The sequence below is a fragment of the Marmota marmota genome, unplaced genomic scaffold (assembly GCF_001458135.2).
Source record: "Marmota marmota marmota unplaced genomic scaffold, marMar, whole genome shotgun sequence".
NCBI lineage: Eukaryota > Metazoa > Chordata > Mammalia > Rodentia > Sciuridae > Marmota > Marmota marmota.
The window spans coordinates 13935041-13960471 of record NW_025999961.1 but is presented as its reverse complement, the minus strand read 5'-3'; the positions used below and the strand labels follow the sequence as shown (position 1 = coordinate 13960471).

The following is a 25431-nucleotide window of genomic DNA, read 5'->3' as shown; positions in this document are numbered from 1 at the left end:
GTAATGAGGATACACTTAATAAAGAAGAGGGAATTTGAACAAAGACTTGAGGGCAGCTGGCTAAGTCAGCAACTGGTAAACAGAACTCAGGAGTGGTTAGGAAAGAAGGGAGTCAGCTTTACAAGTTCCAGGAAAAGCAAGAAGAGGTGTGAAGAGCCATGAACAAACAAGAAAAAGGAAAATGGGTCAGAAATAAGATGAGGGGAGACAGATCAACAGATGATAGAGACCCCTGACATATCTTCTAGAGCTAACAGGGAGACACTGGTTGTCTTTGAAGAAAGAGGTAAAAGGATTTCGTATGTTTTAGAAGGATGACATTTGCTTCTAACATTAATTGTTGGAGGGATAGTTGCAGTAATTCAGGGAATTGAGTATTGCCACTCCCAGAATCACAGGAACAATAGAGGAACTGATGAAAATTGGAAGTATTCCACATATATTTTGGACATAGAGCCAATAGGATTTTCTGGCCTGTTCAATATGCAATGTGAGAGAAATAGAGGATGCAAGAGAGTTTGATTGAGATTTGGCTCAATAACTAGAAGGGACTGTGTTGTTGTTGATAGACAGTGAAGTCTGAGTGAAGAATTACAATTCATTTTTGATACATGATTTTGTGATATCTATTAGGAATACAAATATATATGAAAAAGAATGAAAAAAAAAGCAATTGAGTAGGGATTAGATATTGGGAAATCTTAGTTTGAAAATGTACATTTTGGAGATTTCAGCATATGGTGTTTGAAACTATGAAATTGGATGAGATCACTATGGGTGTGGGTGTAGACAGGAGAAAACTGAACCTGCTTCAATATTAAGAGAAAAAACAGCACATGAAACTAAGAAGAGATTGGTAGAGATGTAGAAGGTAAAACCTAAGCATGTGCCCATCTGAGAATCTAAGTTTAAAAGTCATGCTGAGGAGGAAGGAGTAATTAACTCAGTCAGTCATTAAGTAAATCAGAGGCAGAGAATAGTCTACCATACATTCATTCACTTATGAGTTGGCGGATGGTCCTGGAAAAGAATAACATAGAAAACTGCTGGTATGAGCAGTTATCTATGGGAAGTGAGATAACAGGTGAGTAGGAAGATGAAGATTTGAGTTTAACACATTCAGCTTTAAATTATTCTCTTTGCTAAGAACATGCATTAAATATATAACAAAATCTGAAAGTATACTTTAAATAACAATCATATTCTATGTGGTAAGAAATAAATGACAACAGATGAAAATTCCAAACAGGTTATATTTGTGGGGGGAAGAAATCTCAAAATGTATTTTCAGAACTGGAACTATAGTAGAATTCCAAAGCAAACTCTATTAGTCATTTCTTGGATTAGATATTATCTCCAGATGGCTCTTCTTTAAAAAATGTAAACATGTTACTTGAAATGGATAATGTTAAACCAGTAATCTCAAAAGTACTTTACATGACAGATTGTAAGTAGAAAAATATATCCAACAATTGTAACAATGGGTTACATCCCAATAAACCCATTGACAACATCATAAGGAAAAAATACATTTAATACACCTAATTTACTGAAAATCATAGTTTAGCAGCACACTACACTGTAGAGTGCTGTTTATACTCACAATTGTGTGGCTGACTGGGATCTGTGACCTGATGCTGATAACTAGAATCATGGGAGTATGGTCCTGCATATCATTAGCTAGAGAAAATATCCAAATTCTACATGCAATCTCTACTGAATGTGTATAGTTTCTTCACCATCCCAAAGTCAAGAAAGGATAAATCAAACCATCCTAAGTAAGAACCACTAACAATATATAAATACAGAGCTAAGAAAATAATTGTGGGCAAGATAAGGGATACGGAAGTTCTGTGACCATGGATGAGCGTAGGTAGGAGAGCCTTAGGGCTGACTTTGAAAGACACGCACATGGTACATTTTTCAAGAAAGTAATGAAATGCTGTTGCTCATAACAGATATTGAAAAGGGTTGGAAACTAGAGGATGAGTCAAGAAAATGATCAAGGGTGGGGTGTTAATGAGAGATCCACTGACATTTTTGGCCAAAGGTACCAGGCAATTCAAGAGAATGGAAAGATATAGAGAGAGTGGTAAATGATGAGGTGTGTGGCATCCCTCAAAATCAAAGATGGCATTGCAAAATAAAATTGAAAGTGTCTAACTTGTATTTATTTTTTGGTATGGAACTAGAATTAAAATTGAAAATACAGAAATGAAAAAAACACAGTTGAGAAATGGAGTCTATAAGAGGTTTTGATACTTTTATAATTAGTCACCAGAAACAAACTGCTTTTTATCATGGTAAAATGCCTGAATGCAGTTTCCTAAATCAATTCTAAGTGATAAATAATAAGCCAAAGGAAAAGTACATTCTGTTACTATTTATACTTTTCTTAATTTCTATCAGAGAAAGGCAGGTACAGTCTCGAGGGAAGGATCTGTTTTTTAAAGAGAATTTTGGTTCTACCTTTTCAACCTAAAATGATCTCATTTTCATGGAGTTTGGAACTTTTCTTAGCTTAAAGAATGGAAGAATAAATCCACTTCCAAATATCGGTTAAGTAGCCATTAATGAAAATATCTTGGCTCTGGATTAAAGTTATTAATCATAGCTTTGTGACTAGGAAGCAAAATAATTTTTCAGGTTAGTTCTCTGTGAATTCACAATATGAGCATTTTCTTCCCAATTCTATTTGTAAAAACACTCATAACTTACTAGACCTCAGTGGTGACACAAACTAATGGACCATCTTTAAATAAATTCACTTACAGATCCAGAATATGTCACAATGTTCTCCTTCTTTGTAGTGTAGTGAAATTAGCATCAAATACAAAAAAAAACCTTCCTATTCTTCACTTCCCCGATGGTTGTCATCTCTATGCTGTAAATCATAGAGTAAGAATAAATGAAGTTGTTTTCCTCTTGTCATTCATATTTCAAAGCTTTCTCTCTATATAGAGTGGAAGTATTTATTTCATTTTTAGGAAGGATTAATGCCAAAAGTGTTTATTGGCTTCTATGAGAAACATTTAGCTAGCTATAGAGATCTTACCAAAGAAGTTACTCTTAACATCTGTGTGCATGCATGACTGTGCAAATGTTCTCACATGTGTGTGCATGTATGTGAGCATGTCTTTGTTGCATGTGTGTATATATGTGTATGTGTGTGTGTATGTGTGTGTGAATGATGCACAAGAATACATGGGTGATAAATGTGAGAGGTGAGGAAGGCAAAACAAGAATGCTTTGGATAATATCTAAAATATGTTTCTCAGGGTAATTTCCTTAATTGTTAATGACAGTTTATCACAGATACAGGCCACTCTAAAGACTAAACAACTGAAGGAAAAACAGACATGTCAAGAAAGAAATCACTATGTTTGCAGTGTAAAGAAAATTATTTCACTTCTTGAAATGATGCTTATAAGTGATGCAATATTTTAAAAACCATTAGGAGTGAATTCAATGTCTCCTACGCCTGTTTCCATACGTAATTTTGTGTCTATGAGCAAGCGTATGTACACATGCCTGGGGAAACAAGAGCAACTGAAAAATGAAAATATAATTTGAAGGAGGCTTAATTATGTCGAAACTACCCATGCTTTCTTTATCCTTCAAGAAAAAAAAAGTGAAGAAAAAAACAACATACACAAAAGGAGAAGGAAGAAAGGAGAGAGAGAACCTCTGTTTTCAAGAAAATGCCCACTTGAACTCTGAATAAGGAGCTGTTATTCTTATGAGAAAATGCCTGAGCTGAAATTCCAAGCTGTTGGTAAAAATAATAATTGATCTGTAGTTATAAGACATAAAGCGTCATGGAAATGCACATTAAGGCTTCTTTTAATGACTTTGAAATATACAGGAACAAGGAAAGAAGTTGGACTCATTACTTGGATGTGATTACATGACCCACATGAATGTTAGGGATAATGGGCAACTTCGCTTACTGAAAATCAAACAGCTCCATGATCCATCATTAACCTAAGTGAGCCTTCTCTTTATTGAAGCAGCCCTTTAAATGAATAGGTCACCTCCTGTTTAAAAGCTTAGAGATTTGTTAATGTTCCAAGGACTTAGAGTGTATTACACCAGACGGCCCAAGCATGTTTAAAAAAAAAAAATGTAGGCGCTTTAGATAGCTAACATGCTTTGGTGTATATATAAATATTTTAAAGAATATCATTTTGAGATTCAGTTTAAACAGGGAATACTGCTTTTGTGACATAATCCTGCATAAATGTGCATATGTATCAAGTTGAAAAGAAAAGAGGACTTTTGTAGAGAGACTCCACAAGAGGAAATAAGTTTCTACTGTAAGCCAACTTTCATAATACAATTAACTTCATTAGAGAGAATGGAATTTCAAATACTGTTCAAATTAAGGCAGTGCAGTTAGTAGCAGCAGCAGTTCAGGAAGAATTAGCAATGCCCTTCTTAAGAGAGCTGCTGAATTAAACCTTGGAGGGCTTTAAGATTAAGCCATTTAATTGCTACTTTAGGAGTTCCGGACTTTGCATAGACTCAAGCCCAGGTGTTAATACTGATTCTTCTCTGTTCACTTCAGATAACAGAACTGAATCTCAGAGCCAATTAAGGTGAAACTTTAAAGGATTTCTTACCCCATTTTAGCATATTCTGGGAGTTTTATTTTAATTGTAGACACAGGGAGAAATGGAGCACATTATACAAAGTGAGGTAGTACTGAATCTTGAGTTGAAAAGATAACCAATCCTCATCCAAATTATTCTGCCTTAAATTTTAAGCTTTTTTATAGGATGGCACTCATATTGTGTTCTTTTTATCGTGCTAATCATTTTACCGAGAGAACACTATTTCTGTACTTAATACCAAGACAGGTGACATGACTGGTAATGCTTAGTACATTTATAGGCCAAGTAATGCACATAAAAATCTTAAAATAAAAAGTCCCCTAATTCACATATAAGTCTCACTGTTCTTCCTAAAGGTACCCACTTCAGCATATGATAGAAATTGTTTAAACTCCTTTCATGGGTGCGGAAATGTTTAGGTGAAATATGCACCCATATCCATCAGTCCAATTACTCATTAACCAAATACTTATTGAGGACTGTACACCCCAAACACTATTCCCTCATGGGATTACATTTTATTTTGGAAGACAATATGCAGATGCCATTTGACTTACAACAGGGTTTCGATACCTATAAACTCACCAAGTTAAAAATGATTTTGACTTGCCTACAAACATTATACCTTAACCACACAGCAGAACACTGTGGTTGACTGGGAGCGGTGGCTGACTGCTTCTGCCCACTGCTGGAAAGGATCAACAGCCAACATCCAAGGAATATTGCTGAGAGCCACGGCCGAGTCTGTATGGTCCCTGGCATTTTGCCAACAGTATTGATTGACAGGCGAGGCATTACTATCCGCCTCTGCCGCAACTTTTGAGTTCTCGCACTATTTTGGAGTTCTCGTGGGGATTTCCGGGGATTCCCCGAGAGTTCCCATTGGTTGGGGAAGTGCAGGAGGAGGGATTTCCGAGAGAGATATTTCCGGCTGGGGGTTCCTGGAGAAGCCTCGTGGCGTTCGGGAGGATTCCCCGGGAGCTGTGTGAAGTGTTTTCCTGCAGTTTAAAAATAAAGTTTGTTCCTGCTTCAGTGGCTCGTGATTTGTGCCCAGCCAGACTGCGGCAGAATATTTTCTATTATATGCATGTTGCTTTTGCACTATTATATTTTTTTTAAAAAAGTTAATTAATTTAAGCTGAGTTTCCCTATAAATGCAATATCACATAATATAACATAGATGCAATTTAAAGAAAAGTAAAGATGGATAAAGGTCCAGAAGAACAGAATTTTGTTCTGGGTAGCGGTGTATGGTGGCACACACCTGTAAATATAGCTGCACAGGGAGGTGACATGTTTAAGGCCAGCCTGGGCAACATAGTAACACCTCATCTCAAACAAACAAACAAAACACAAAATAAAACAAAACAGAATTTTTTTTTTCCTTCTGGAGAAGCACATCCTATTTACAGAAAGAGGATGTAGAATGTAACTTACAAGTAATGACAATTAAACCAAGATTTACATGAAGTGAAGAGGGAAGCTGGATGAACGTAAAGGTTCTGAGATTGGGACAAGCTTGGCCTTGTGAAACTGTAGAGGGTTGGCTATAAGCCATGGGAAGTTCATTGACATTATAAGAGTCAATGAACTGCCTATATTGCAATGAATTAGGGTTAGTAGGGAGACAAAATGTAAAACTAATAGAAGAATCAGGAGACGAGTGCACAATCTGAGATCGCAATACAAGGGGGAAAGATGACTGTGGGGCAGGAAGTGAGAATTAGATTAAAGATTCAGTACAACAATAAGGCCTGAAGCCAGAAGAATCAATCTTTCGCTAAATATGGGGGCAGTGGGGGAGGCTAGGAATGAGATCTCAGAGGGGACCTTAAGGTGTTAAGCCATTGGTAGATATGATGAAATTTGCTGAAATGAAGATTTAGAAAATAAGTATTTTCAGGTGGTGGTAAGGATGAACATAAATCATGAATTTTGCATTGAAGTTGTATTTTGAATGGCTATTAGATGTCCCTGTGGAAATATGGATCAGGATTCCTAAGTCCAAAGTCTGATGCTTAGTAAGCAGATTGGAGATAAAGACACACTTTGGGAAAGACACACCCAGGTAGCATTTACATCTGTGCTCCTGGATGTGATTCCCTCTTCAGGTTCTCCCTAGGTAGCATGTGACTTAGCCTCTGACCCAGAGTTGACACTTGCAGATCTGAAAATAAGAGAAATTAGTGAAAGAGAAAGAAACAAAACAGACTATGAAGGAAAAATAAAATTAAGAAATAATAAAAGGCACATAATTTTTTCCTGTAGAATAATTATCCAAAGGTTGGAAAGGCTGGATTTTGCCTTTTGATGTATGTTGCCAAATTTCCCTTCAAAAGATTTCTCCTTTTACAATCCACCTAAAACTCTCTGAGATGACCTTGGCTTCTGTGGTCTCATTATGTTTTTGAGCATTCATGTTCTTAATTTTCTTTTAAAAAAAGTTATGGCTGCTTAAAAATATCTCTGGTTGGAGGTGTGTACAAATCTGTGGGCTGGAGCACATTATATACTACATGTTTTCATTTATATCTTCCTTTTCCTCATCACTGGTGATTTAATATTAGCCTGTAAAAATTGTTAAATGAAGTGTGAAATGTTGAATGTATTAGAGAATAAACAACTTCTTATACTCCTGCTAAAACTTTATATTATTAGTGTTTGGTATATATAAAAACAGTTTTCTGTATGTGCTCATTTGCTAGACATAAATTCAATTTTGTCACAAAGACTACAATTCTAATATTGGGCTCCATTCTGTTAGAATCTAATATTGGTAATATTTTAGTAGGCAGTAAGCAAAAATCCTGAATACTGATTTAAACAACTAGATTTCTTACTGTGAGATATTCTTTTATTTTAGAAAATTATTCTGGCCTTCTCATTCTTGCTTATGTAAACATATAACTTGATGTCTTGCCAAGGGCTTATTCTGCACTATTCACTGACTATCCTATGGCTAGTAATTAGAGAGAGTAGAATTTCAGTAAAATCTGACTTTAAAATCTGTCTGTGATCCCCTTGAACTAACTGCAACCCTTCATGAAAATATTGACTCACAAAGTTGTAGGAGAACATTTCATTTTGTATCTAGAGTCAAGTTTTGCTTAATGACAGGAATGCACTCTGAGACACACAACACTAGGCAATTTAGTCATTGCATGAATATCACAGAGCATACTTAGACAAACCTAGATGCCGAGAGTCAAACACTGGACCCAGCCTCCTGATTCAATTAAAAGATGTGGTAAACTTGAGATATATGGGAATACTTCCAATAGAACATATACTTCTTCACAGTAACTAAAAAACCCCAAGAAGCTCCAGAATACTGATACATAGTATAGTAAGTACATAACCCAGTAATATAATTGTTTATTATCATTATCAATAGTAAGTACATAACCCAGTAATATAATTGTTTATTATCATTATCAGTTACTATACATAAGTGAATATTTTGTACTTTTATCATACTAGAAGCCTGCTAGATTTGTTTACCCAGTGTCACCAAGTGAATATTACTTTAAGATACCATGGCTACATCAGTAGGTGACAGGAATTTTTCAGCTCCATACTAAACTTATGGGACAACTATCATATAAAGATAGTGTGTCATTAAATGGAATGCTAATATACAGTGCATAACTGCATTTATGTGCTTGCTATTTCAAGTATTCCTACAGTCTCAGAAGTAATTCTGAATATATCACATTAGCCTCATTTTTTCCCCATTGGTATAATAAAATCTACGAAAGCTAAATTTTCTGTAGTTTTCAAAATTTGTCAAGCATTTGGACCTAGTATATACAAAAGTATTATTTGGATAATTTAATTAACATTATATTTGATTGATTATATCTGAGCACTCTTTTTTCACATTCAAATATTCTAATAATGTTGAAATATTAGATGAAATAATTTGATATAATACTATATTACTGGCATTACCAAGGTTCATAATATCTTCTAATTGTGTCTTCTACCTATGCCCTGGATGTTGTAAATTTTATGTTTGCTAAGACCTTGATCCATCACATTTTCCCTTTCTATTTATGATCAGCCTCTTTCAAAAGTTTCTCTATTTCTCAAGTGCTCAGTCAAAACTTCCCTTTACTGTATTCCTCTTCTAGCTACCTCATATTGTCCTCACATCTTTGCATTTGTCCCTTTTGAAATGAGTGTGAAAATACCATCACTTTCTAAGCTTCATTGATTCTTCAAACTATCTAAAAGATCCAGGCCTATCTATTGAAGGCATTTTTGCCAAAATAAGTGAGTTTTTGTGTGTTTGTTTAGGTAATGGCCTGTGGATGATTTCCAACCCAATATTGCAAAGTCTAGCACATCACAAATTCAGATGGTCACATTTTCATTCAACCCAGTGACCAGCCTTGGCTGTAGTTATCCTCTACCAAGCAAGCCTTCTATAATTAAGAAAGGTTAAAAGGAGAATACAGGACCATTTCCAAATCCTCTCTAAAAGTAATAATATATTGAGTTGTGACAAGAAGCCAAGAATCTATGAATCTTGAAGTAATGTAAGTTGCCCCAAGTATGCAAAGTACTCAAAAATATGGTTAAAAACCTTTGCCTGACTCCCGTATGTTGATCTCTACATATCATCATGTAGAAAATGAATCTGAACTCTTCTCTATAGACATAGAGGACACTTTTTAATGATTATAACAAATTTCCAGAAAATTCCAATTATAGAACCCATTGATTACATGGCACACTGATGGTGATAATCAAGCATTCTTGAAACAAGTATCTCAATTTGCAGATAATTCTATATTCACAATATATACCCTAATATTTGAAATCTTATTTGTACTTGAAACTAATTGTGCATCATTCATCCATTTGAGCACATCAAATAGGGAGAGATAGTTAAGTCCTGTATTTTTATATGGAGTATCTGTGCACTGACTGGAGCTCTAATTTCTCTCACAAGAGTTTTTATAAATATAGGCATCATATGTACAATGTAAGAATGATTTACATTGTTCAAGTGCTACATCCCTATATTTAAGGTAATATAAATCCATTTATAGAAAGTTAGATATTTATATAGTAAGTGTCATGAATTAAACCAATGTTAAAAATGACAGAAACACACAGAAGATTTAATTTATTCCTTCAGACCATGAGTTATAATACAATAGAGTAATACAAATCCTAATAAAGCTATATTTATGAAACTCTATGCATGTCTTTTTGAATAGTGTAACAGGTGCTTATAAAATGAAATGATACTAATTAAATAAATTAATAATTCACATCTTAGAACATTCATTCAGGATCTCACAAAAATAAAAAAAAAAAAAACATTATGTGGAATTTATCCTTTTTTCAATTTTCCAAATCAAAACTTTCACTTAGTCATTTAAACAAAATTACTTGATCCATATTATTCATTGTCTTATCATAAGGTACTTAAAACATAACTTTGAATACCCACTATAGACATTCAACACAGCCAGCATTATAACTAACACACACACACACACACACACACGCACTTTCCTTTTAAAGTTTGGTAATGATATATTACCCTTTTATCATAGCAATTTGAAAAAAAAAATGTAATTGCTTTATAACCAAAAGTTAAAATGCCTTTAAAAGCTATACCAGTGTAAATTGTTCAATTATCATGTATTAGTAAAATGAAAAGAAACTTCCCAGTAAAAAGCTTCAATTTTCATTCCTTACATAATGATTAAATTTATTTTCTTTTTATCATTATGAATTAAGTTTAATCATAAAAATTAATCTCAGTATTTATTCACAGGTTGGGTAAAATATTTTCCACTCAGAGTTCAATATAAATAGGATCATTAATTGGTTATATGTTGTAATTTAAATGTTATCTACTGATGAGGTAATGATGATATGGTGATGCAGGAAATAATTACTTTTAAAACAGCAGTAATTTGTTAGAAGACAAACAGAGTAGTATCATGCCTTTAATAAGACATTAGTAATCATACTTTTCCTTTGGAAGAATTAACAACAGAGCCTGCTAGTAGGTCATTTTATCATAAGATTCCTTCAATTTTTAATTTTTACATGAAAACATGGTTCACTTCTGAAGAGTGCATCATCCAATCATAACTATCGAATAGATTTAATAATATGACATGTATGTGACATAGGTGTGGAAACACACTAAGATTTCAAATTTCAGGTAAAAACAATTTAGGCAGAAAATTTACAGTTTTCTTTGATCAGTAAGAGTGATTCAGTTCATCAGAAAGCATTTCAAGAAGTAACAGTGTCATAGATTCTTATCAACCACAAAACACTGAAGGTTTGATTGATTTCAACCTGCATTACAGACTATTACATGAAATATGGTTTGCTGAACTAGGAGATGCAAAAAAAAAAATGCTCAATTTAAGGAGCTTTGTGTTCTTTTCTTAAAGGATGCAATCATATTGAAATGCAAGTATGTCATGTGAAGCATTAACAGGGATTTTCCCCCATAAACTAAGCACTATTTTTGCTAAGAGTTTAATACACATCATCCTACAGGTGGAACAAATGACATTCTCCCTTGACAACAATTCAGTTCTTTCTTTTTGGGTGAATTATCTAAAAGGATCATATCACTAAGCAGATCAGTGGAAGGAGTGAGGTCGAGTAGGAAAACAGCCTGGCTGGAAAACTTCCCCCTACTGCTTGGAAATGGTACACCGCAGTACAAGTTAAGAATACAGCAACTACAGATTTGATAAATAAAACAAAGGATTTTCACAAGTGTGTCAGGGATTGGCTTAATGGTAGCTCAATCTTAGAAGTTGATCAATAAGTGTTATTAATTAAGAGAAACTAAGTTATATTCTAAAGTTGGAATTTCAAGTTAATATAAAAATATTTTTTATTTCACTAGTTTCCATAGCAAGTAGAGAAATAGCCCCTAAATCTTGGTGCTAAGTAAATAGATGTGCCAGTTATTTAAAGGGAAACTCCTGATTCACAAGTGCCTGTGTACTTGAGCACTCCAAAACAGTTGTCACTCAACTGCTTTTGGCTTGAGAAGAATAGCCACATACCTTTCAATTCCAAAGAGACATTCTGTTGCAATAGTGGAAGTATTTATAACAAACCTTTTCAGTTAAATTCATTTCTAGAAATAACATTGAAAAATAAATTAAAATATTTTAAATTACTTGGGATAATTTGATAAATAATTGATACTATTAAAAGATGAGGATCTGTATTTCTGGAGGGCTATGCATCTGGATATTATTTTAAAAATTATACAACTAATCAAGTGTGCTGTAAAGATCAATTAAGCTATTCCTGACTTGGCATGATTGGAGTTTTCATGTGTTGTTCATATGTAGTTTTATTTAAAACTGTAAATATACATTTGTAATATATTCCATTTAAACTGCTCCCCCAGCATTTAAGGTAATTTTCTTGCTGAGCAGTGTATGAATGAGCTTCGAAATATCTGATAAGAAATTGAAAATCATGAAATGACTACAAAATCAGCCAAAAGTATGTCAGTTGCCTCTCCAGAGAGTACAGAGAAATGTGTCTATAAAGAGGCATCAAACACCCTAAAGTACAGAGGTTCTGAGCCACTGTGATCCCAATGTAAAAAACAATACAAAACAAATAATAGTGCTAAAAAAAGAAAATATTAACAAATTCCTGAGGTCACTTTAAAAATGAATTGCTACAAGTCCTCTATCATACAAACTTCCTACTTTTTAATAGCATCATCAAGTGATTAAGGATCTAAGATCATTTTGAAATGCACATTATGTAACTCATAGCAAATCTAGTAATCTGCATCTTTCACTTGTCCCAAATTAGTTTTATAAAAGAAAACTCAAAGGGCTATGCCCTGACAGGCATGCCTTGTTCATATGTAGTTTTAAATTGTTTTACAGTTGCAATTTTTAATGAAGAATAATGTTTAATTTTTCCATGTCTGTGGAGAAGTGTATGAGAGGGAACTGTTTGAAATTAAAACATCAATAGTTGTGCTATACAAATCAGATATCACTGAAATTGTTTCTGAAATAATCAGTTGAACATGTAGTTGAACATAATACGTACTTTTCATATGAAAATTTAGCCATCCTAAGGTGCACTAGTGGTTAAAACATTTTTCTCCCTCCCTTTTTAATGCAACCTCTGGCTCTGAAGACTAGAGACTTGTTTAGAACTTATTGAAGTTTCCCAAAGCAAAACCACGCACCAGCTCCAGATTCAGATGCCAGATCTCTGGGCAGCTTCCTTCAGCTTCTAAGTACGCTAAGCATCACTTTATTAATCATGTATGAATTTCCGTGCATGTAGCCCGAAGCGATCACACAGGATGCAAATCCAATGAAATAAAAAGAAGCCTTACCTGATGGCAGAAAAGGCAGCTGCGGGAACAGCAGCAGAAAAGGCAGCAGCAGGATGCAACAACCCAGCCTCGCACCGAAGGTGAGACCCTTCGCTCGCTTGCTCTTCCCCTTCTGAATCACTGTAGCAGCATGCTGCTTTGCATTTTTGTCCCTTTTCACTCGCAGAAGGTTCTCCAGTCCGAGCAGCCAGTAGACACCACTTTCTTCCTGGAAGAGGCTGCCTCTCTTCTCAGAAAGGCTTGGACCCGGGTCTGTGGCTCCCTCCACATTTACCCTTCAGATCAATAATGCTCGCCCAGCGGCTGGAGCTTAGCTGCAGCGGCGAACGGCGGGCCAATGAGAGCCAAGGATTCCTTCCCTGTCATCTCCCCTCCCTCAAAACAAAACACAGCGTGCCTTTGACACATCACCCAGTTGTGAAAAGTAATTGAATCCTATATCTGAAACGTATCTTGTTTGTTCTCTTTTCCCCCTAGCGTTCATTGGAGAATGCTTTGAATGAATCCAAGACTCCAGGCCTCCAGGAAGACTCTTTTGAGAGCTTAGCAGTGGCTGAGGATCCTGAACTCTGAGAAAGTGCTGGCACCTAGGTTGGCACCCAAAGCTTTGGTTTTTAAGTGCTCTAGGCCTGTTGAAGAAAAAAGAACCCTCAACCAGGAGGCAAAAAGCTTGGGCTTTTGTCTTCACTTAAGTATTTATTTTCATTCTTTTTTTTTTTTTTTTTTTTTTTTTTGGAACAAGACAATTAAGTTTATTTGCCTCCAGGTTTTCTCATTCTCAATCACCCTCTAAACAAGTGTCAGCTCTTAATTGGTGATAATCATAGTCAAACAATTTCTTTTAAGCCACTCATTGTATTATGGCTTATCTAACTTTGTTCATATCCTGTTCAGGATTAAAAATTCTTCAGACAATATATATAAAGTCTGAGATCGATTGATATCTCTCTCTCTCTCTCTCTCTCTCTCTCTCTCTCTCTCTCTCTCTCTCTTTGGTACTGGAAATTGAAATTTGATTTTTTTTTTTTAATTTTTATTTTGAGACAGGATTTCACTAAATTGCTTAGGGACACTAAGTTGTTGGTTTTGAATTTGAGAACCTCCTGCCTCAGCCTCCAAGCCTCTCTGATTACAGGCCTGCACCAAGTTGCCCAGCTTTATCTGTTTTAATTTGGTTGTATTTACATATTATAGGATTTTTGAGTTGCTTCTGAGGGAATTTATTAGTGTTACTTGAAACTTCATAGGATATTTTAGTGGTGACAAAATATTATAATGAAGAATATCACTGTGGAAAACAATTGTACCTATTCTTCTAAATGTCTCAAATCACAATGCATGCTTTATTCATGATACTTTCTTACCATTTCACTATTAAAGTGTTATATACTGAATAAAAATTTGCTTAAACACGTTCAACAAAAGTCATTTATTTTTTATTCAAGATTCTGTCAATTTGTCATTTATATATAAAAAATTCAGCAATATTTGAGAAAATGATTTAATCTAACTCAGTCCAGAATCTCAAGAGTGCAGTTTCTCAATGTAGTTTGTAAAAATATGTATAAAAATGAGTAGAACTGGAAGCTCAAACAACTTCACAAATAGTAATGGCTTTTCAATGTCATTGTTGAATAAGAATAAAATTAATATGTCTTTCTGAAATCCTTTTGTTCCACTGAAGTAATACAAATAGGTTGATGTATTTGGTGTAGCCAAGTTTTGTGTATCATGACAAGTTAAAATAGCTTAGGGAGACTTTACAAACAAAACAATTTTGGTACCTGTCCATCATGTGAAGGAGGCATGGGGAAATGTAATATTTACAGCTCAGTATTCTGTGTCACTATAAAAAGGTGAGTGCTAACTTTATTTTAACTTGTTCATGTAGCCAATAAAATTTTATTCAGGGTAGTGTCTACCTAAGTATTATCACTAGGATTTTTTAAAAACAGCAATATGCTGATGAAATATGAATTATAAACATGGTTTTTCCTCAGCTACATATTAAAAAGCATTCATTTACTACTTTCATTTGTTGATAGCAAATAACATTGATAGGGTTCTGTAGGTCAAGGGTTCACAGTGTGTAGTTCCCAGAATGAAAGCAGAGTTCACCAAGCCACTTTAAAAGTAGCACATAATAACTTATTTTTCCATATTTCACCACATGAATGTGGTGCACATTGAAGTTTGCAAATTTTGGCTCTAGGAATGGGTCTTCAAACTACCACAGAAAACTGGTCACCTGCTTTTTTAAAATAAAGTTTTATTGAAAAACAAACTCATTCCTGTTTTATGTTATTGATGGTTGCTTTTGCCAACTACTCAACTCAAATAGGTAGTTGTAAAAAGGACCTTTAACTAAAAGGTTAAAATATTTGCCATCTGACCCTTTAAGAAAATGGTTGATTGTTGCCCATGGCATTATAAGATTTACAATATAATTTGTGTAAATGGCAAGAGTTTAGAAAAAAAAGAAAATGTAAAGATGAGATGAACAAGATGAGGTTAATAAAATCAGTGAATTTGAAAATAGACTTTAAATGATAATTTTGTAAATTACATTGGGGAATGTGTGTGCATTTTTACAGATTTTTGCTGCTTCCTCTGGGAGTTGTGTTTTTCTTCTCAAGTCTTGGTATCTGATTTGCTCTGAAATAGAAATGGGAAGGGACGTTGTCATTTCCAAGGAGAATACTGAAGAACAATATAAGCTTATGTACACTTCTGTCAGCTTGGGTTGTTGAATGAAGAGGACATTGGAATATTTCTAGAGTTTTTATTTGTTAGCCACGGAGATTTGGAGACACTTCATTGCTACTCTAGAAACTCATCTTCCCGGCTAAAGCGGGTTAGAATTAAGTGGAGGTAAGAAAAAGTGCTGAAGCAAAGGCATTTCCTGGGACAAGACACTGGCCTGGAAATGCAAACATGATTTTTAATTTTGGGGAAAAAGTAATAAGCCAGTGGAGTCTCATTCAGAAAGGAATGACTTGAAAGATAAGAAATCTTTTTTTTTTTTTTTCCTTCAGTATCAGAGACTGAACTCAGAGGGGAACTTAATCACTGAGCCATATCCCCAAACTTTTTTATCTTTATTTTTTTTTATTATTTTTGACAGGATGTTGCTAAGTTGCTAAGGACCTTCCTGGGTTACTGAGACTGGCTTTGAACTCTCAATTCTCCTGCCTCAGCCTCCTGAGCTGCTGGGATTACAGGTGTGTACCATCATGTCCAACAGAAATTTATATTTTAAATTAGATCATTAATGCTAAGAGAGTAAAACTGAATTCTTTACAACTTGGTAGTCCCCAGAAGGCTGTTTAGAAAATATCTTTAACGAAGAATATGTTAAAGGTTTCTGTTGGCAAAGAAGAGACAGAAGAATAGTAAACAAATAAAAATTCAACACAAAGCTGTGCTATGGACCAGGACTCAAGCATTTTCACCGATAAGCTTGTATCCAATGAGTCAAAAAGTTCCATCAATTTGATGTTCTAAATGCAATTTAAAGCCTCATTTTATCCTGTACTTACCACCATTGCAATTGTTTCAACTCAGGCTTTCATGCTTCCTCCTTAAACATTTGTGGCAGCCTCATAATGGGTTTGTGTCCTCAACACATATATTATTGGACAACTGTAGCTTTGACTCACTATTTGTTTATTCCAATACCCACTCAGGCTTGTGGAGCATTTCTGACTTCATAGAAATGGGAGGCAAAGGAGCCATAGAAACCAGGAGATTCTCTGAAGAGCGACAGTAACTTTCCTTTAGAAGTGATTAATATCACTTCTCTTTATAATTCCTTGGCCAAAGAAAGCAGCCAGTACATTGCTAAGACTAATGTCAATGTGAGAGAGATGTGCAACTTTCCTACAGAGAGAAAGCCATGGGTAAGACCAGCAAGTCTTTTGAAAAATAATACCATCTACCATAAAATCTTCTGACCCTAAAATAAGGAAAAGAAGTTACCCATCAGGTGGTCTGCATGTCCAGGGAAAAGATTTCTTCCTCTTAGGTCTACCATTTTGTATGTTGTGTTTATTCATAAGTAGAAATAATTTAAAACAAAAAAAATGCATAAGAATAATTAAAAGTGATTTATTATTCATAGATATATATAACAGGGATAGAAAGAATCAGAGTGCTCTGTGTTTTTAAATCTTGAAAATTTTCCATATTTTCCTGGCTTCCTAAAGCAGAGGATAGAACAAAGACTCATGTGACTATATTTATGTACCAGATGATCTCCATAGTCAGTTCAAAGGGGCTTAATTATGGTGGTCACTGTCAATAATATGCATAAGTAATACCAGGATTTCTGAAAAACTGTACAGAATACCTCCCAGAATTTCCCAAGCACAAAACTGGAAGCCCTCCCCTCTAATTGGCCTGGAGTCCCACTTAGAGATGCAACTGCTATACACACACACACACACACACACACACACAGTGTGGGCACAGTGAGTCCTACCACCTATTTCAATGTAAAAGAAGCCTGAAGGCAGAAGAGGACAATGAGCCAGTGCTCACTTCAGGAATTTACCATCAGTAACATAGTCAATCACAATGATAAGCATCTGTTCCTTCGAGATTCAAGAAAAATCAGAAAGTCCAAATTGTGTAAGTTCTCATCTAGTATTCCAGAATAGCATTTATGTCAAGAAGAAGTGGCAGAAAGAGAAGATAAATTCATGGAATGCAGATGTTAAATATTTGGAAATTCAGACTGAGGCAGAATATACAGATTATCAGGATGAGCTAAGGATTCCAGAAACTGAATAGAATCTACTGCTAGAGCACAGAGCAGAAAACAGGGATTTGGCTAGTCATCCAGTACCAATAAGAATAAAACACTATGACATCCTTTACTAATAATAAGTGGGTTAATGTTTCCTGAGCACTTACTAGGTGTCAGGCATGGTGTAAAATATTCCACTTATATTTTCACAGCACATACGAAGGTGGTGCTAGTATTTTCTTCATTTTACAAATGGGAAAATGACAGCAGAGAGAACATAAATATTTAGTGGTCACTGCATAGTAATCTATGGCAGCTGAACTCCTGGGCTCATTTTTGTCAACATTCACCTCTAATGCTTATTTATGTATTGTCGTGTGTATATAAAATCCCTGGATATAGCATCTTTTAGTTCTTGATTTCAGTGCTGGTAAAAAACTATTGATTGTTAAAAAATGCTTTTCTCTTGGGAATTAACTGGTATTTTAATAATCCATTCAACAAGTAATTGTTGAAGTCACACAATTGTTGAATTCAACAATACCCATTGCTTTGTGTCAGGAGTGAATGGCAAATGTGAAATAATGAACAGTATAATCTCTGGGGATTAAAGAAATTGGCCTTCCTTTCTCAGAAGTTGATAGCTACCCTAATATATGTAGATTTAAGAATTTTTACAATGAAGCACCATCTTGTCCCAAGGTGATAAGTATATCTCCATTAGGAACAAAATAAATGTTTCATTTGAAAGAAAAAGTGTAACTAGTAGGATGCTTTGTCACTAAACAGTGAACTTCAGGTTCAGCAAGTTTGTACACAAGTATAGAGATAAGGCCTATTTTACTAATGTGCTCACTGACTAGAAATGCATGTGAGGCTCAGCCTTACACAGAAAAAATTAATTTTAAAAGACCATGAATATTTGTCCTGAATCTAACTAATTTAAATGTCACAACAATAAGGTGTGAATATATTTGAATTGGCATTTAACTGATGGAGTACTTGAAGGCCCAGAAAAGAAATATCCTTTTCTGAAGGTCACACTGGAAATCAGTATGAGGATTCAGAGTCAGGACTTATACTCGGTGGATCTCATTTCTATGTTCTTCTCTTTTTTCTTGAAGTGACAGCAGCCCAAACTGAGTTAACCCGAAAACATGCCAGCTAATACAAATTTCTACTTTGCCAGTGAGCTGCCATCAACTAGTAGAATCCCAACTTTTACTTTATAACCTACTATTCTATCTCTCTAAAATATAGGACAAATTATGGTTAACTATGGTTTAAGGACATCCATAGGTATTAGTGACTAAAAGAAAGTGGGAAACATAGGAAACATAAAAAAATATAAATATGCCCTAATGTGGTAAGGTATGACTACAAAATGGGTCCTAATAAATGGTTGTGATTTGAAAAGTTGGAAACATGCACATAACCAGGATAGAAGATGCTAGAAAGCATGCTGGTTAGGTTCAGGAATTGTGTATTGGCAAATTAATAAATGTGGTAGATCAACATGAATCAGATTAGTTCTTAAACTGACAGGTTGTTTTTTTATTCTACTGGAGATCAAATAAAATACAACTATATGAAGCAAATATAATCATTCTGCAAAGAGCAGAGCATAGATTGAGATGAATGAGGAATGAATGAAAATGTAAGATTCTGAAATAATTTTGAAACCAAAAATTGTAAGGTACCATGATTTCTTCTATATATAATTGACCCTTCAACAACATGGGCTTGAACTGTGAAAGTCCACTGATATTCAGATGTTTTCTGGACATGTGTCATAATTTGAAAAAAAACTTACAGATGAACTAGAAATGTCAATAAAAATTTAAGAAAAGTCAAGATCAGGAATGCAGAAGACATATATAGATATTAGCCTATTTGATTACTTTCATAACATTAACAAATATTTTATAAAAGTTAAAATTTATCAAAACTTACATTCTAAATCCTGCAGGCAATACAAATCACCATTGACAGTTGAGAGCAATGTAAACAAATGTAAAAATGCAGTATTAAATCATGGCTGCATAAAATTAACTGCAATACATACTGTATGTACAGAGTAATTTCATAACCACCTCATGTTGCTATTGCACTGAACTTAGTGTTAAGAGGTTCTTGTTAAGACCAAGTTATGCTAATCATCTCTGTGTGAGCATTTCCCCACTCTACAAACTGTAGATCACTGTAAATAATAATCACTGTAAATAATAATCTTTTGAGGTTCTCACTTGTTTTTCAGTATATATGATACATATAAAAAATAAAATATATGTTAATCCTCTTTGTTAACAGTAAGGTCGGTAGCAAGCTATCAGTAAAGTTTGGGCAGTTAACATTTATTTCAGATTTTCTACATAAAAGGGTTGGGTGGCTCTAAATCACCAATTATTCAAAGGTCAACTGTAGATGGTAAAGCACAGGAAGACATCAGATGTTAATATGCATTTTCAAGTTTGAATAACTAAAGAAATATTGATGCCATTGACTAAAAAGTTTGGAGTGAGCAATACTTGTACAGGTAATAAAGAATTGACTTAGTATTTATTTGTACAAAGAAAATTAAATTATAAAAGATTTTTTTCAGTCAATGATATACGGTCCCACTAGACCTCAACATTTTCTTAAAGATACTAATATTAACAAAAATAGATTAACAGTGCACAACTAATTATGAAATAAAGGTATAAAATATATTGGATTTCACTCATCCTAGAGTGTACACTCAAGATATTAGAACACATGTTAATATCTTTGGCATACAAATAATAAATAAAAATGAGTATTTTTAATTTGACAGTTTATATTTCTATTTTCCTATAGGTTAAAATAATTATATTTTATAACCAAATCTTACGAATAAGTATGCTTGGTATCCAATTAGAAGTCTAAGTATCATCTTAGTAACATTTGATATAAGAAATATTATTGCTAAATTAAAATATATTTAATCATTTTTCTGGAAAATGTCCAGAGATTTCAATTTTTATTGAAAAAATTGGTTCTTTGGTTTGAAACAATACTTTGTATGATATCACACATGGTTCTCTTATAGATATTACATTGATTTTAAAATAAATTGTTCATAATTTAAAACAAAATATACTTAGATTATGATTAGATGACAATATAATCTATCTTTGATATCATAACTAAAAGTTGATGTATCAATAAAATCATATTTAAATATAATACTATATTTCATTTCAATATCCTGTTGTACATTTTATTGTTTTTATCTGCCTTTTTCTATAGGCATTTTCTGGACTCATTGATCTTTAATTGATTTGACAACATTATTTGTTTTCAGTATTTACCACTTTTGAATGGTATCCAAAATAAAAATATGTATGTGGTGCTTATTGCAATGTTGGTTTTATGATCAAATATCTGTCACAAAAATGGAGCAACCTGAATGTGGAAAATATTTTCATATGACTATTTATTAATAGGGATTATAAAAAATTGAAAATTTTTAGATTCACAAAGTCGTATGCTTTTCCCAGATTTTCTTCCTATTGATGTGTGAGATCAAATGTATTTTGCAACGACCAAAAAAATCTTAAGAAAACTGCATCAATTTGGTGTTCAACAGTCAATATTATTTATTGGCTTCTGCAATTCAGGCTGTCTCAAAAGTATTGTATTAAACATTGCTGAAGTGATCTCGGTCTAAATATGTCAGAAACAGCAAATCTTGAATAAGGTTAAGTTTTAAAATAAAAAAAATACATATGAAGGTAGTGGGCAAATGAAGGTCATTTCCCATTTTTAGTGATACTTTCCACTCAGCATTGTGTCTGATGTTCTACAGATGCTAAAGAACTGACTAATTTTGAAAATAAGAAAATCTTGGAGGAAAAGTTGGGTAAGTTGTGCCTCAACATAAAACAGTGCAAAATAAAGGCATTAAAAATTACAGTACAAATAGAATACAAGGCTTTTTGTTGTAACAACATCATATTCAGTCCTCCAGCAAACATGCTTGATTTTCACGATAACAAGGCAATGTACAGACTTACTCTCCTCTGAGATGTATGGGAGTTCCACGTGATAAATAGCTCATTCAACATCAACATATGTATCAAGGACACCCAAAAACAGGCATAGTTTTTGATAAATGGCCAAATTTCCTTCCATTTGGAACAAAAATGATTATTATAGCAAACTTTTAAGACATACTGGAAATCACTATATTATAAGGATGACAAATTTTAGGATGCAAAATTTCTCTCCTTTTGCTTAACTGAAAATTACAGGTCCTATGTGACAAAAACCTGTCTAAGTGGCATCATGCATGAGTATTATTAAGAGAGTTTTACTTATCTATAAGATATATTTAATTAAAGAAAGACATTACCAAGGAAGCAAAGAAAAACTGAAGTGAAATGAACAAAAATAGAATCCAGAGAAAAATATAACTTTTCTAGAAATATGCAAGAAAATAATTGAGAAAATTAAGAAAAGGAGTACTATTATTTATTTATTTATTATTTAATAATTAATGAAGTTAGAATAGTCAGGCTAAAATTGGCATTATGAAAAATAAGCAAATCTTTTTCTGATTATATATCTATAGTATGGTGAACCACGGTTGATTCTAGAGGAGAAAAACATGTGTCTCTGAACCTAATGTCAGTCCAACAACATGTATTCCAATTTCATCTCGCATTTACTTGAGAGTTACATACTAAGAACATCTAATGATGCCAGGTATTCTTTAATCTAAGGACCCTATTAATATATAAAATATAGACCATGGAATATATCCATCTTAAAGGTATAATTCAATGTTATTCAATGAGTTTTAATACTGGTGAGCCATGATCAGCACAATTCAACTTTAGACATGATATAACCCCAGTGATGATATCTGTTGCTAGTTTGGATTTATTAAATCCTCATTCCCGCCCTAGCCCTAAGCAGCTATTTGTCTATTTCTATAGATTTGCCATTTTTGGTCTTCTAATATAAATGGAAAAAATATATGAATTCTATATCTAGGTTCTTTAAATTAGCATAATTTTTAAACTTCATGTTTTGTATCACTATTTCATCCTATTTTTATAGCTATACAGTTTTCTGTAGACTAGATACACAATATTTTGCTTATCCATTCACCAGCTTAGAAAAATTTAGATTGTTTACACTTTGGGGATATTATGAAAAATGATACTATATCATATCAAAGTCTTTTAGTGAACATGTATTTTTGTTCTTTTGAGAAATTAAATCATTGTTTTGTACAGTAATATTATGATTTATTTGTCTTAAGATAACTCCCATAATTTGTAAAGCGCCTAAATCACATTATAGTCTCAGCTACTGTGTAAGAGTATCCCATTTTCTGATTTTGTAACTCACAAATTGTACTGTCATGTTTTTTATAACTATCAGGGCAAAATGGTGTCTTATTATGGTTTAATTTGCTCTTATCAAAGGATTAATCCAGCTGAGCATCTTTTTTCAAGGAAAGTAATTTTTAATTAAATATTGTATGTTCCCACCATTTGCAATTTTTTTTTAAATTCAGATCTAATAATTGCACATATTTATGGAGTACAGTGTGGCAATGTGATGTATATACACAGTATGTAATTATCAGTTAGGGTAATAAGCATTTTCTTCTCCTTAAATATTTATCATTTCTTTGTGTTAGGAAGCTTGAACTATCTTCTTGTCTTTGTAACATATTTAGGAAACTGCTGTGAGGTATATAGTCACCCTACCTTGAATAAGCTGCCTGCCTGTTTCCTGAGATGATAGGTGGGGCCACCTAATAGCTTTACAGGCTGTAGTGTGTGTGTGCTGTCTGTGCAACGATTCTTAAGACCAGGTTACCTACACTGGTGCCTGTCTGCTTCATAATGTTCTAGGTTGGAAAGATTCTAAAATGGTACCATTCAGTAGGGGCCCAGGGTCAGGTGGATCTCACCATGTGATGGGTCAACAAATACTTCAGGTGTTTGTGGCCTTATTAGAAACTGCTGAGGGCTTCCTGCGTACACTTCCCCTACTGTGCAACGTCCCTTTCTACTGTGCAATATCCTTTTAGTTCAGGGCTGATTTTCATTGGAGGGACAGGATAGCAGATGCTGTGTGTTTAGCTCATTACTTTATAAGGCCACTCTGAGCCTTCATGTTCCATTTCAATGCTTCCACATTCCCCTTCACTGCAGTCCTCCACCCCAAATACTCTATTTGATTAGCAGTTGTTTTATTCTGGTGGTGGTGGTGGTTTTATTCCCTTTTCTTGGAAGTACACCAGGCACCTCTAGTTAGTCATCATGTTCATGAGTGTTGAACATCTTTTTAAATGATTATTAGCTACCTCTTTCATGAAATGTCTATTTGAGTTTTTTTTTTCACATTTTCATTCAATTTATTTATTTATTTAGGTACTGGGGATTGAACACAGGAGTGCTTTGCCACTGAGCTACATCCACAGCCTTTTTTATGGTATACATTGGGACAGAGTCTTGCTTACTTGCTAAAAGCCTTGCTAAAGTGCTAAGGCTTGACTTGAATTTGTGATCCTCCTGCTTCAGCCTCCTGAGTTGCTGAAATTATAGATATGCACCACAACACCTGGCTGTATTATTTTTTTCATTTTTAAATTATGGTTTGTTTTATCACTTTAATGTTTCTGTCCATGTTATTAAAATTACAAAGAATATTACTTGTGAATGTTTTTCCTTGCATCTTCTGTTATTATTAATGATGTCTTTTGAAGTGCAAGCTTTTTTTTTGTTGCCATTTGTTAGTTTATTTGTTTCTTAATATGATTTGGCTTTTATAATTGCATCAAAAGCTTTGTTTCTTGACCAAAAGTCACAAAAGATTTTCTTCAACTTTTTCTCATGAAGTTTTATTGTAATATATTGTATTATATTTAGGTGTGTGGCCTTTTTAATATACATAAAAGTACAAAATCCATCTATTTGTATAAATACATCCAATTTTTCCATCACTAGTTGTGGAAAACAATGCTATTCTTTCTCCAATGAGATCTTGGTCACTGTGGGAAATCAACTGAAGTAGAAGATGACAAATTGTATATACTATGAAAATGTTGATGTCATTTATTTCCTAAAGTAAGCTATATATTTGAGGGAATAAATAAAGAAAATTAATGAGGCAGCAATATTATTTCTTTCTTACCCACAGTTCCTCTAATGGCAGAGTAACCTGGGATTCATATAAAAGCCTTACTAGTCAAAATTTAGTGTTTAGTATTTGACACCAACTGTTGGTGATAAAAACAGGAAAGTAACTTTTTAAAGAATGTCTCTAAATCTTAATATTTTCAGTGCTTACATGAAAAATGCTTTAGTTTGAAACTGCTTTCTTATTTAATCACTCACTTTTTTCAGTATTTAGAAATATGGTATAGTCTTATTTTTAAAAAGTTAAGGTTATTACTATATTTCATTCCTGTCCAAATCATTTAGTGGGTTAATTATGTGTTGACACAGTTTGTGGTAAGAACTGCAGTGCATGTGGTTATAGGAGGACAGGTCATATTAGAGAGTGCTTTTTAAAATATTTTTGCTAAGAGCTGCTACTTGTGGTTGCCAGGTGAGAGATAGTACCCAACTTAAGATATTCCTCAGGGAATGGAAGGTGATCTTTAATATTACAGACGAGAAAGCTGACTCTGAACTACTGTTATAGCAGCTTAATGG

At 33.8% G+C, this 25431-nt stretch overlaps 1 protein-coding gene across 1 annotated transcript in view; it reads right to left on the bottom strand.

The window, feature by feature from the left end:
* The window catches only part of Cdh12 (cadherin 12), a 939940-nt gene extending 926538 nt beyond the window's left edge, over nt 1–13402 (bottom strand). The window contains exon 1 of the mRNA XM_048802957.1: nt 12985–13402. The gene's annotated coding sequence lies outside the window, so the exon portion shown is untranslated. The remainder of the gene's footprint in view (nt 1–12984) is intronic.
* Nucleotides 13403–25431: the final 12029 nt, after the last annotated feature.